The sequence below is a fragment of the Triticum urartu genome, chromosome 7A (assembly GCF_056163025.1).
Source record: "Triticum urartu cultivar PI428250 chromosome 7A, HENAU_Tu73, whole genome shotgun sequence".
Taxonomy (NCBI): Eukaryota; Viridiplantae; Streptophyta; class Magnoliopsida; order Poales; family Poaceae; genus Triticum; species Triticum urartu.
Window position 1 is genome coordinate 597,667,339 of NC_141879.1, and position 13,537 is coordinate 597,680,875.

Here is a 13,537-nt window from a genome sequence, read left to right on the forward strand (position 1 = left end):
CTAGGCATGATCATGTATATAGGCATCACATCCGTGACAAGTAGATCGAAACGATTCTGCATCTACTACTATTACTCCACTCATCGACCGCTATCCAGCATGCATCTAGAGTATTAAGTTAAAAACAGAGTAACACCTTAAGCAAGATGACATGATGTAGAGAGATAAATTCATGCAATATGAAATAAACCCCATCTTGTTATCCTCGATGGCAACGATACAATACGTGCCTTGCTGCCCCTTCTGTCACTGGGTAAGGACACCGCAAGATCGAACCCAAAGCTAAGCACCTCTCCCATGGCAAGAACTACCAATCTAGTTGGCCAAACGAAACGGATAATTTGAAGAGACTTGCAAAGATAACCAATCATGCATAAAAGAATTCAGAGAAGATTCAAATATTATTCATAGATAGACTTGATCATAAACCCACAATTCATCGGTCTCAACAAACACACCGCAAAAGAAGATTACATCGCAAAAAGAAGATTACATCGAATAGATCTCCACAAGAGAGGGGGAGAACTTTGTATTGAGATTCAAAGAGAGAGAAGAAGCCATCTAGCTACTAACTATGGACCCGAACGTCTAAGGTAAACTACTCAGACTTCATCGGAGGGGCTAGGTGAAGGAAATATGCCCTAGAGGCAATAATAAAGTTATTATTTATTTCCTTATATCATGATAAATGTTTATTATTCATGCTAGAATTGTATTAACCGGAAACATAATACATGTGTGAATACATAGACAGACAAAGTGTCACTAGTATGCCTCTACTTGACTAGCTCGTTAATCAAAGATGGTTATGTTTCCTAACCATAAACAAGGAGTTGCTATTTGATTAATGGGATCACATCATTAAGTGAATGATCTGATTGACATGACCCATTTCATTAGCTTAGCACCCGATCGTTTAGTATGTTGCTATTGCTTTCTTCATGACTTATACATGTTCCTATAACTATGAGATTATGCAACTCCCGTTTACCGGAGGAACACTTTGGGTGCTACCAAACGTCACAACGTAACTGGGTGATTATAAAGGATTACTACAGGTGTCTCCAAAGGTACATGTTGGGTTGGCGTATTTCGAGATTAGGTTTTGTCACTCCGATTGTCGGAGAGGTATCTCTAGGCCCTCTCGGTAATGCACATCACATAAGCCTTGCAAGCATTACAACTAATAAGTTAGTTGTGAGATGATGTATTACGGAACGAGTAAAGAGACTTGCCGGTAACGAGATTGAACTAGGTATTGGATACCAACGATCGAATCTCGGGTAAGTAACATACCGATGACAAAGGGAACAACGTATGTTGTTATGCGGTTTGACCGATAAAGATCTTCGTAGAATATGTAGGAGCCAATATGGGCATCCAGGTCCCGCTATTGGTTATTGACCGGAGATTTGTCTCAGTCATGTCTACATTGTTCTCGAACCGTAGGGTCCGCACGCTTAACGTTACGATGACAGTTATTATGAGTTTATGCATTTTGATGTACCGAAGTTAGTTTGGAGTCCCGGATGTGATCACGGACATGACGAGGAGTCTCGAAATAATCGAGACATAAAGATTGATATATTGGACGACTATATTCGGACACCGGAAGGGTTCCGGGGAAGTTTCGGATAAAACCGGAGCACCGGGGGGGTTACCGGAACCCCCCGGGGGGTTAATGGGCCTAATGTGGAGAAGAGGAAGGGGCTGCCAGGGCAGGCCGCGCGCCCCCTCTCCCCCTAGTCCGAATTGGACAAGGAGGGAGGGGCGGCGCCCCCCCTTTCCTTCTCTCCCTCCACCTCTCCTAGTTGGACAAGGAACGGGAGGGGAGTCCTACTCCCGGTAGCAGTAGGACTCCTCCTGCGCGCCTCCTCTAGGCCGGCCGCACCCCCCCTTGGATCCTTTATATACGAAGGCAAGGGGGCACCCTAGAACACACAAGTTGATCTTCGTGATCGTTCCTTAGCCGTGTGCGGTGCCCCCTTCCACCATATTCCACCTCGGTCATATCATTGTAGTGCTTAGGCGAAGCCCTGCGTCGGTAGAACATCATCATCGTCACCATGCTGTTGTGCTGACGAAACTCATCCTCGAAGCTTTGCTGGATCGGAGCCCGGTGAGCGTCATCGAGCTGTACGCGTGCCAAGAACTCGGAGGTGCCGGAGTAACGGTGCTTGGATCGGTCGGATCGGAAGACGTACGACTACTTCCTCTACGTTGCGTCAACGCTTCCGTTGCGGTCTACAAGGGTACGTAGACAACACTCTCCCCTCTCGTTTCTATGCATCATCATGATCTTGCGTGTGCGTAGGAAATTTTTTGAAATTACTACGAAACCCAACACTAGGATGATGTAGAAGCCCTCCGTGATGACGGCCCTCTTCCGGCGGAGCTCTGGAACAAGCCCCAAGATGGGATCTCGTGGATACAGAAAGTTGCGGCGGTGGAATTAGGTTTTTGGCTCCTGTTCTGATCGTTTGGGGGTACGTGTGTATATATAGGAGGAAGGGGTACGTCGGTGGAGCATCGAGGGGCCCACGAGGCAGGGGGCGCGCCCTAGGGGGGGCGCCCCCACCCTCGTGACCACCTCTTTGATCCCTTGGAGTAGGGTCCAAGTCTCCTGGATCACGTTCGGTGAGAAAATCACGTTTCCGAAGATTTTATTCCGTTTGGACTCCGTTTGATATTCTGTTTATCCGAAACACTGAAATAGGCAAAAAACAGCAATTCTGGGCTGGGCCTCCAGTTAATATGTTAGTCCCAAAAATAATATAAAAGTGGAAAATAAAGCCCAATATAGTCCAAAACAGTAGATAATATAGCATGGAGCAATCAAAAATTATAGATACGTTGGAGATGTATCAGAGTCCACCATGTTTGAGTATGTGTGACTTGGTACTGCGAAGATTTTAACCTTGAGCCCAACATCAAAACTCCATCATTTAAAGTACTAGGTCACAAAGTGAGAACATAGTAACTTTGAGAGTGTTTGGTTTATTTATGCATCATATAGGGTGAGATAACTCATGGGTTGAATGTCTCCCCCTAAATACATGCCTACATCTAGACACGACATTATGAAAATGCATGAATGGGTACTAGATTTCACATAATATTGTCAAGCTCCAAGATACCAAGTTCACGCCTAAGTTGACAAAACCTTGCTTCATCCAATGGCTTGGTGAAAATACTTGCAAGTTGCATATCTGTGCCAACATGAGCAATGTCAATATCACCCTTCTCCACATGATCTCTCAAGAAGTGGTACCTAATGTCAATGTGCTTGGTGCGGGTATGATATTTGGGGTTCTCAGCAATATTAATGGCACTTTCATTATCACATAGAAGAGGCACATGTCTATAGGTGATACCGTAATTCTTCAAAGTTTGCCTCATCCATAGTAACTGAGTTGCACAACTGGCGGTTGCAATATATTCAGCTTCGGCGGTGGAGAGGGCAACACCGTTTTGCTTCTTCGAGGACTAACTTACCAAGGAGCGCCCAAGAAATTGGCATGCACCAGAGGTGGATTTACGATCCACTTTGTCTCCAGCCCAATCCGCATCTGTGTACCCAATGAGATCAAACTTAGCATCCTTGGGGTACCATAGACCCAACTTTGGGGTGTGAACAAGGTATCTAAGAATATGCTTAACCGCCTTATGATGGCTTTCCCTAGGGGAAGCTTGAAATCTAGCACACATGCATACACTAAACATGATGTCTGGTCTAGATGCACAAAGATAAAACAATGAACCAATCATAGAGCGGTATTTAGATGGGTCGAAGGGGATACCGTTTAAGTCTTCAGTGAGTACAATTTTGGTTGGCATGGGTGTCTTACATGGGCTAGCATCAGTCATGCCAAATTTTTCTAGGATACCCTTGAGGTATTTTGCTTGAGACAAGAAAATTCCTTCTTGAAATTGTTGAATTTGAAATCCGATGAAGAACTTCAAATCCGCATTGAGTGACATTTCAAAATTCTTGGTCGTTGATGCCGCAAACTTCTTGCATAAATGAATGTTAGGAGAACCAAAAATGATATCATCTACATAGATTTGGCATAAGATCAAATCACCTTTGTCCCTCTTAGTAAAAAGAGTGGGATCGATCACCCCTCTCACAAAGCCATCATCGAGTAAAAACTTCTTAAGATGATCATACCAAGCACGAGGTGCTTGTTTGAGGCCATACAAAGACTTATGAAGTTTATACACATAGTCTTTGTGATCGGGGTCAACGAACCCAGGCGGTTGTGATACATATACTTCTTCTTGTAGAGGGCCGTTAAGGAAAGCACTCTTCACATCCATTTGATGTAATGTAAAGCCATTGAAAGCAACATAAGCAAGTAAGCTGCGAATGGATTCAAGACGGGCAACGGGGGCAAAGGTCTCACCAAAGTCCAAACCTTCAACTTGTGAGTACCCTTGTGCCACTAACCTTGCCTTGTTGCGGATGATTACACCATTCTCATCTTGCTTGTTCTTGAAAATCCACTTTGTTCCAATGACGTTGTGTTCCGTAGTTGGCCTCTTTACTAATGACCACACTTGATTGCCCTCAAAACTATTCAACTCTTCTTGCATAGCAATGAGCCAATCGTTGTCTATCAATGCATCTTGTACCTTGAGAGGCTCAACACTAGACACAAAAGAGAAGTGAGCACAAAAGTTTGTCAATTGTTTACGAGTGACTCTACCTTCCGATATGCCAGTGAGGATCTTATCAACATCAACACGACCGGCCACTCGAGGCATGATGGAGGTTAAGGTTTCGCGAAGTTCAACTTCATGTCCATCATCCACGTCCTCAACATATGGATCATTAATGTGTGGTGGAAAATCTTCTTCTTCTTGCATTTGTTGAGGTTCATTGTCAATGATTGCACCTTCTTGTACTTGCCCTTGAGGATGATCTTGTTCTTGATGATTATCATGAAGAGGAACTTGATCATCATCTTGTACTTGGACTATGGGCATTGGTTGAGTAATAGGGGCTTGTGGTGGTATGGGTATTGAAGTTGTTTGATGATGTGTGAGGCTTTCATCTTCTTCTTCATCATCATGAGGTTCTTGTTCCATTGGGAGAAGTGCACCAACACTCATGGTCAAAATATCTTGAGACGAATCTTCTTCACCTACATCACTTAGATCAACTTGCTCCCCATGGGAGCCATTAAACTCATCAAACACCACGTCACAAGTTTCTACCACACATCCATTGGATTTGTTGTAGACTCTATAGACGTGAGAGTTTGATCCATAGCCAACAAATATACCCTCGGTTGTTTTGGATTGAAATTTTCCTAACCATTCCTTTTTGTTGAGGATGAAACATTTGCACCCAAATACACGAAAGTACTTGACATTTGGCTTGTTCCCGGTTAGGAGATCATATGGAGTCTTTTCCATTATTTTGCGGAGGAAGAGTCGATTTGATGCATGACATGCGGTGTTGATAGCCTCGGCCCAAAAACTGTGTGGAGACTTGTATTCATCCAACATGGACCTTGCCATCTCCACAAGTGTACGATTCTTCCTTTCTGCAACACCATTTTGTTGAGGGGTGTATGGTGCGGAATATTGATGTTCAATCCCTTCATCACTAAGAAATCCTTCCAAGGTGTAATTCTTGAACTCGGAACCATTATCACTTCTTATTGCCATGATTTCTTTGTCAAACTTGTGTTGTGCTTGCTTGGCAAAATCAATGAAGGTGATCTTCGTCTCGTCTTTGGACTTGAGGAAAAACACCCATGTGTATCTTGAGTAATCATCCACAATGACAAGTCCATACTTTTTCCCACCAAGACTATCCCATGAAGGAGGCCCAAAAAGATCCACATGAAGGAGCTCCAAAGGCCTTGAAGTAGACACAATATTCTTGGGTGGGTGCTTTGATTGATGTTGCTTCCCGGCTATGCATACACTACACACATGATCTTTCTCAAAAGAGACATTTGTTAGTCCAAGAATGTGATTTCCCTTTAAGAGATCTTGAAGATTTCTCATGCCGACATGGGCTAGCCGACAATGCCATAGCCACCCCTTGTCGGCCTTGGCCATTAGACAAGTTGCATGGAATGTGCTCTCTTTCGAGAAATCAACCGTGTAAAGGTTGCCATCCAACTCTCCAACAAAGTGAAGGAAATATGCCCTAGAGGAAATAATAAAGTTATTATTTATTTCCTTATATCATGATAAATGTTTATTATTCATGCCAGAATTGTATTAACCGGAAACATAATACATGTGTGAATACATAGACAAACAGAGTGTCACTAGTATGCCTCTACTTGACTAGCTTGTTGATCAAAGATGGTTATGTTTCCTAACCATAGACATGAGTTGTCATTTGATTAACGGGTTCACATCATTAGGAGAATGATGTGATTGACTTGACCCATTCTGTTAGCTTAGCACTTGATCGTTTAGTTTGTTGCTATTGCTTTCTTCATGACTTATACACGTTCCTATGACTATGAGATTATGCAACTCCTGTTTACCGGAGGAACACTTTGTGTGCCACCAAACGTCACAACGTAACTGGGTGATTATAAAGGTGTTCTACAGGTGTCTCCGAAGGTACTTGTTGGGTTGGCGTATTTCGAGATTAGGATTTGTCACTCCGATTGTCGGAGAGGTATCTCTGGGCCCACTCGGTAATGCACATCACTATAAGCCTTGCAAGCATTGCAACTAATGAGTTAGTTGCGGGATGATGCATTACGAAACGAGTAAAGAGACCTGGCGGTAATGAGATTGAACTAGGTATTGAGATACCGATGATCGAATCTCGGGCAAGTAACATACCAATGACAAAGGGAACAACATATGTTGTTATGCGGTCTGACCGATAAAAGATCTTCGTAGAATATGTGGGAGCCAATATGAGCATCCAGGTTCCGCTATTGGTTATTGACCGGAGACGTGTCTCGGTCATGTCTACATAGTTCTCGAACCCGTAGGGTCCGCACGCTTAACGTTTCGATGACAGTTATATTATGAGTTTATATGTTTTGATGTACCGAAGGTTGTTCGGAGTCCCAGATGTGATCACGGACATGACGAGGAGTCTCGAAATAGTTGAGACATGAAGATTGATATATTGGAAGCCTATGTTTGGATATCGGAAGTGTTCCGGGTGAAATCGGGATTTTACCGGAGTACTGGGAGGTTACCAGAACCCCCTGGGGACTTAATGGGCCTTAGTGGGCCTAGGTGGAAGAGAGGAGAGGCGGCTAGGGCTGGGCCGTGCGCCCCTCCCCCCGGTCCGAATAGGACAAGGAGAGGGGGGCGGCGCCCCCCCTTCCTTCTTCTCCTCCACTCTTTCCCCCTCCCAAGTCCTAATCCAACTAGGAAAAGGGGGGAGTCCTACTCCCGGTGGGAGTAGGAATCCTCCTGGCGTGCCTCCTCCCTGGCCGGCCGCACCCCCCTTGCTCCTTTATATACGGGGGCAGGGGGCACCCCATAGACACAACAATAGATCGTTTGATCTTTTAGCCGTGTGCGGTGCCCCCCTCCACCATAGTCCACCTCGATAATATTGTAGCGGTGCTTAGGCGAAGCCCTGTGTCGGTAGAACATCAACATCGTCACCACGCCGTCGTGCTGACGGAACTCTCCCTCAACACTCGGCTGGATCGGAGTTCGAGGGACGTCATCGGGCTGAACATGTGCTGAACTCGGAGGTGCCGTGCGTTCGGTACTTGATCGGTCGGACCGTGAAGACGTACGACTACATCAACCGCGTTGTGCTAACGCTTCCGCTTACGGTCTATGAGGGTACGTGGACAACATTCTCCCCTCTCGTTGCTATGCATCACTATGATCTTGCATGTGCGTAGGATTTTTTTTGAAATTACTATGTTCCCCAACAGTGGCATCCGAGCCAGGTTTTATGCGTAGATGTCATATGCACGAGTAGAACACAAGTGAGTTGTGGGCGATATAAGTCATACTGCTTACCAGCATGTCATACTTTGGTTCGACGGTATTGTTGGATGAAGCAGCCCGGACTGACATTACGCGTACGCTTACGCGAGACTGGTTCTACCGACGTGCTTTGCACACAGGTGGCTGGCGGGTGTCGGTTTCTCCAACTTTAGTTGAACCGAGTGTGGCTATGCCCGGTCCTTGCGAAGGTTAAAACATCACCAACTTGACAAACTATCGTCGTGGTTTTGATGCGTAGGTAAGAATGGTTCTTGCTAAGCCCGTAGCAGCCACGTAAAATTTGCAACAACAAAGTAGAGGACGTCTAACTTGTTTTTGCAGGGCATGTTGTGATGTGATATGGTCAAGACATGATGCTAAATTTTATTGTATGAGATGATCATGTTTTGTAACCGAGTTATCGGCAACTGGCAGGAGCCATATGGTTGTCGCTTTATTGTATGCAATGCAATCGCCCTGTAATGCTTTACTTTATCACTAAGCGGTAACGATAGTCATGGAAGCATAAGATTGGCGAGACAACAACGATGCTACGATGGAGATCAACGTGTTTATTATAATTCGTAGACTAGCTCAGATAATTTCCCATAAAAGTACATTCAAAGAAGAATCCAAATTATTAAATAATTGGAATTCTTTTTTGATAAGTCAATTCATATTATTCCAAAATCTTATTATTTGTTTGTTGCCCAGAAAAACCCTTTGGTTTTGGATGCTCATTACCGCTCGAAAATGATCTTGATTTTACTAAAGAATAAGATTGTACTATGGAAAAATAAGTCTTTTTCTTCCAAATATTTTTACGAATACGCTTTTTTGACATTGAAGTACGTTTTTTTGGAACTGCCATTCAAAAAGGAAATTACTTTTTTCTAGTTGTATGTGAAAGACATCTATTGCTGCAAATCAATCCTTCTTTCTTCTTTTTATTAGTATTTATACTTAGATACTGAAAGATACTTAAATTTTGAATTATTTTTTACTTCATTTTGTCTAATGCGGATAAGACAACAAGAATTTTTTAACATTTTTTCTTTATATATTTTATACTTTTTTTTAATAATATAGAATATATAGAAGGGTTTCTCATTTAAATCTATTTATATCTATTTATATATCAAGTATACTCCATATATAGATATATGGTATGGAAGCCTATCCCCCATATAAGATAAGACGGGGGGATAAAAAGAAGGGAAAATGAAAATAGTTAATTAAGTTCAGAATGGTATTCCATAAAGGAAAGGAATTCCAATCAAAACAAAAAATACTGAGTCTCTTAAACAAGACATTCTAAAACTTAGGTAATTTATAGTCATTAGAATTTTAGTTCTATATGAAGTAAGGACTATTCGATAATTTCTTATAAACATAGGTTTTCATTGGAATTCACTCAATCAGTTAATTATGGAACAAGAGAGCTGTTTCATCTTTGTTTTAAAGAAATATAAAAATGAATTATGAATAGAAAGTAAAATGATTCCACTTTTTTTTTTTTTTATAAATATCTTTATTTAGTTAATAAAATAACTTCGTTACCTAGTTATTTTATTAACTTTTTTAATTTAACCAACTAAACCCATTCTTAATTTTTAATTATTTCAATGAGATAAATTTTGGAAAAATTAAGAATTTCAGTATTTTTTCTTATTCTTTTTATTTATTCTTTCAGAAAGAGATAAGAATTGGTTTGGTGAATCGGAAACAATTTTATAGAAAAATTGAAGTAAAAATTGAAGTAAAAATTGCAATTTCTTTTCTTATGGAACATACATATCAATATGCATGGGTAATCCCTCTTCTCCCACTTCCAGTTATTATGTCAATGGGATTTGGCCTTATTCTTATTCCGACAGCAACAAAAAATCTTCGTCGCATATGGGCTTTTCCTAGTGTTTTACTCTTAAGTATAGCTATGGTATTCTCAGTTCAACTGTCTATTCAACAAATAAATGGAAGTTCGATCTATCAATATCTATGGTCTTGGACCGTCAATAATGATTTTTCTTTAGAATTTGGATACTTGATTGACCCACTTACTTCTATTATGTTAATACTAATTACTACTGTAGGAATCCTGGTTCTTATTTATAGTGATGGTTATATGTCTCACGATGAAGGATATTTGAGATTTTTTGTTTATATAAGTTTTTTCAATACTTCCATGTTGGGATTGGTTACTAGCTCCAATTTGATACAAATTTATTTTTTTTGGGAACTCGTGGGAATGTGTTCTTATTTATTGATAGGCTTTTGGTTTACACGACCAATCGCAGCGAGTGCTTGTCAAAAAGCTTTTGTAACTAATCGTGTAGGGGATTTTGGTCTATTATTAGGAATTTTAGGTTTTTTTTGGATAACAGGTAGTTTAGAGTTTAGGGATTTGTTCAAAATAGCTAATAACTGGATTCCTAATAATGGAATTAACTCTTTACTTACTACTTTGTGTGCTTTTTTATTATTCCTTGGTGCAGTTGCGAAATCCGCACAATTCCCTCTTCACGTATGGTTACCCGATGCTATGGAAGGGCCCACTCCTATTTCGGCTCTTATACACGCAGCAACTATGGTTGCTGCGGGAATTTTTCTTCTAGCTCGACTTCTTCCTCTTTTCATATCTTTACCTTTGATAATGAGTTTTATTTCTTTAGTAGGTACAATAACACTATTCTTAGGAGCTACTTTAGCTCTTGCTCAGAGAGATATTAAAAGAAGCTTAGCCTATTCTACAATGTCTCAATTGGGTTATATGATGTTAGCTCTAGGTATAGGTTCTTATCAAGCTGCTTTATTCCATTTGATCACTCATGCTTATTCAAAAGCTTTATTGTTCTTGGGATCCGGATCCGTTATTCATTCAATGGAACCTCTTGTTGGATATTCACCAGATAAAAGTCAAAATATGGTTCTTATGGGCGGTTTAAGAAAATACATTCCAATCACAAGAACTACTTTTTTATGGGGTACACTTTCTCTTTGTGGTATTCCACCTCTTGCTTGCTTCTGGTCCAAAGATGAAATCCTTAGTAATAGTTGGTTGTATTCGCCCTTTTTTGGAATAATAGCCTCCTTTACTGCAGGATTAACTGCCTTTTATATGTTTCGAATATATTTACTTACATTTGATGGGTATTTGCGTGTTCATTTTCAAAATTACAGTAGCACTAAAGAGAGTTCCTTGTATTCAATATCCTTATGGGGAAAAAGGATACCCAAAGGAGTGAATAGGGATTTCGTTTTATCAACAACGAAGAGTGGAGTTTCTTTTTTTTCACAAAATATACCAAAAATTCAAGGTAATACAAGAAATAGGATAGGATCCTTTACTACGTCTTTTGGGGCTAAAAAAACTTTTGCCTATCCGCATGAAACGGGAAATACTATGTTATTTCCTCTTCTTATATTACTACTTTTCACTTTGTTCATTGGATTCATAGGAATCTCTTTTGATAATGGAGGAATTGGTAATGGAATAGCAGAGTTAACCATATTATCAAAGTGGTTAACTCCCTCAATAAACTTTACCCAGGAAAGTTCTAATTCTTTTGTAAATTCATATGAATTTATTACTAATGCAATTTCTTCTGTAAGTCTAGCTATCTTTGGTTTATTCATAGCATATATCTTCTATGGATCCGCTTATTCTTTTTTTCAGAATTTGGATTTAATAAACTCTTTTTACAAAGGAAATCCTAAAAAAGAATTTTTAGATCAAGTAAAAAAAAATATATACAGTTGGTCATATAATCGTGGTTATATAGATATTTTCTATACTAGGGTCTTTACCCTCGGTATAAGAGGGTTAACCGAACTCACGGAGTTTTTTGATAAGGGTGTTATTGATGGAATTACCAATGGAGTGGGTCTTGCTAGTTTTTGTATAGGAGAGGAAATTAAATATGTAGGGGGAGGTCGAATCTCGTCTTATTTATTCTTTTTTTTATGTTATGTATCTGTGTTTTTATTCTTTTTTCTTTCTTAAGTTAAGGAATTTACAACAAGTCTCTTGCAAAAATAACTATCCTATCCCCTTTCTACAATCTCTCTATATCCTTGTTACATAAGGTAAGTATTGTATAATAGTTCGGTTTTCCGCGATTTTTTCCATTCCTCTGTGTAAATACCCTAATATGGGTTCACAATCAATAACATCCTCACCATCGAGAGTAACGATCAGTCGAAGAACACCATGCATTGATGGGTGTTGAGGGCCCATATTGACTATCATGAGATCTTTTCTTGTAAGCGGTAGACTCATATCCTTTCTTCCTTAATTCATTATTCCATGAAAATGGATTATTCCATGAATTCCTCAAAGCGAGGCTCATCAAAATGAAAAATCTAAGACTACTATAAGACTACTAAAAAAATAATAAAACAAGAAAAAAATTTGAACGATTAAATTACTGCTCCCGAATATTCAACTGACCGATTAATTTCTTATAACGTACTCTATTTTTCTTTGCCAAATAAGCCAGCAAACGTCGACGTTTTCCCAAAAGTCTTCGTAGACCTCTTTCCGATGAAAAATCTTTTTTGTGTAATTCCAAATGTGAAGCAAGTCTCCGTATCTTATTGGTGAAACTGAATACTTGAAATTCAACAGAACCCCTGTTTTCTTCTTTTTCTTCTTTAACCATAAATCCAAAAAATTTTCTACCTCCTTTCTTTTTCATGTATTTTTCTGATCAGGAAAAATACAAAATTATGTCAGTTATTTTGAAGTTATTCTAATCTCGTACACACACAAATTTGCAATTATTCATCTACTACTGGAATTTGGATTTATTTTATCGATGCAAATTGGATTTGGATAGAAGGGTACATTCTTTCTAATATTTTAGATAGAAGAAATGTTTCTTCTATCTAAAATATTAGAAAGAATTTTGCTGATTTATTTATTGCTATATGCAATTTATGGAATTGATACACCATTTAATTGATATCATTTAGCAAAATGAAACACAGCATATGCATCCATCTTTTGGCTCGAGAATTTCACGGGATAGAGATATGGTATAAGAAATAGACTATTAAGTAACTCTAAATGAATTGTGGATACATCTGTATCCTTAACATACTGAAACGATTGTCATTATTCGTATCAAACCAATAGCGATTCATACAAGCTAAATCTTCTAATCAATGGTGGGCCAATAATGAATTTTTTTGCATATGTATTAAGACGCTTGGCCTGATTTCGAAATTGTCCAGAGTTTTATATGTTGTTTTCATTGCAAAATGATGGGTCTCCTTCCATAACTTTCCAATTACGAGTACGAGAATTGAAAGACATGAAAATTCTCAATTCTCTACGGCGTCTAGTAGATAGAAACAAGAAAATCAGAAGAATCTTTCTCTCTATTCACTATCATTCCGCGTCTTCGACTTCTATTAGTTTCTTTTCTTCTTTAATGCAATAGCTATAGTTTGATATAAGAATCCATTTCTCAAAGTAATGGAAACCATTCTCTTATAGGAAATGGTTCGAAAATCGCTATTCCACCTTTTAGGTATCGTGAAAAGTGATACCTGTGAAGATCGTGCATTTCAGTCAAATTCAGATCCGTTT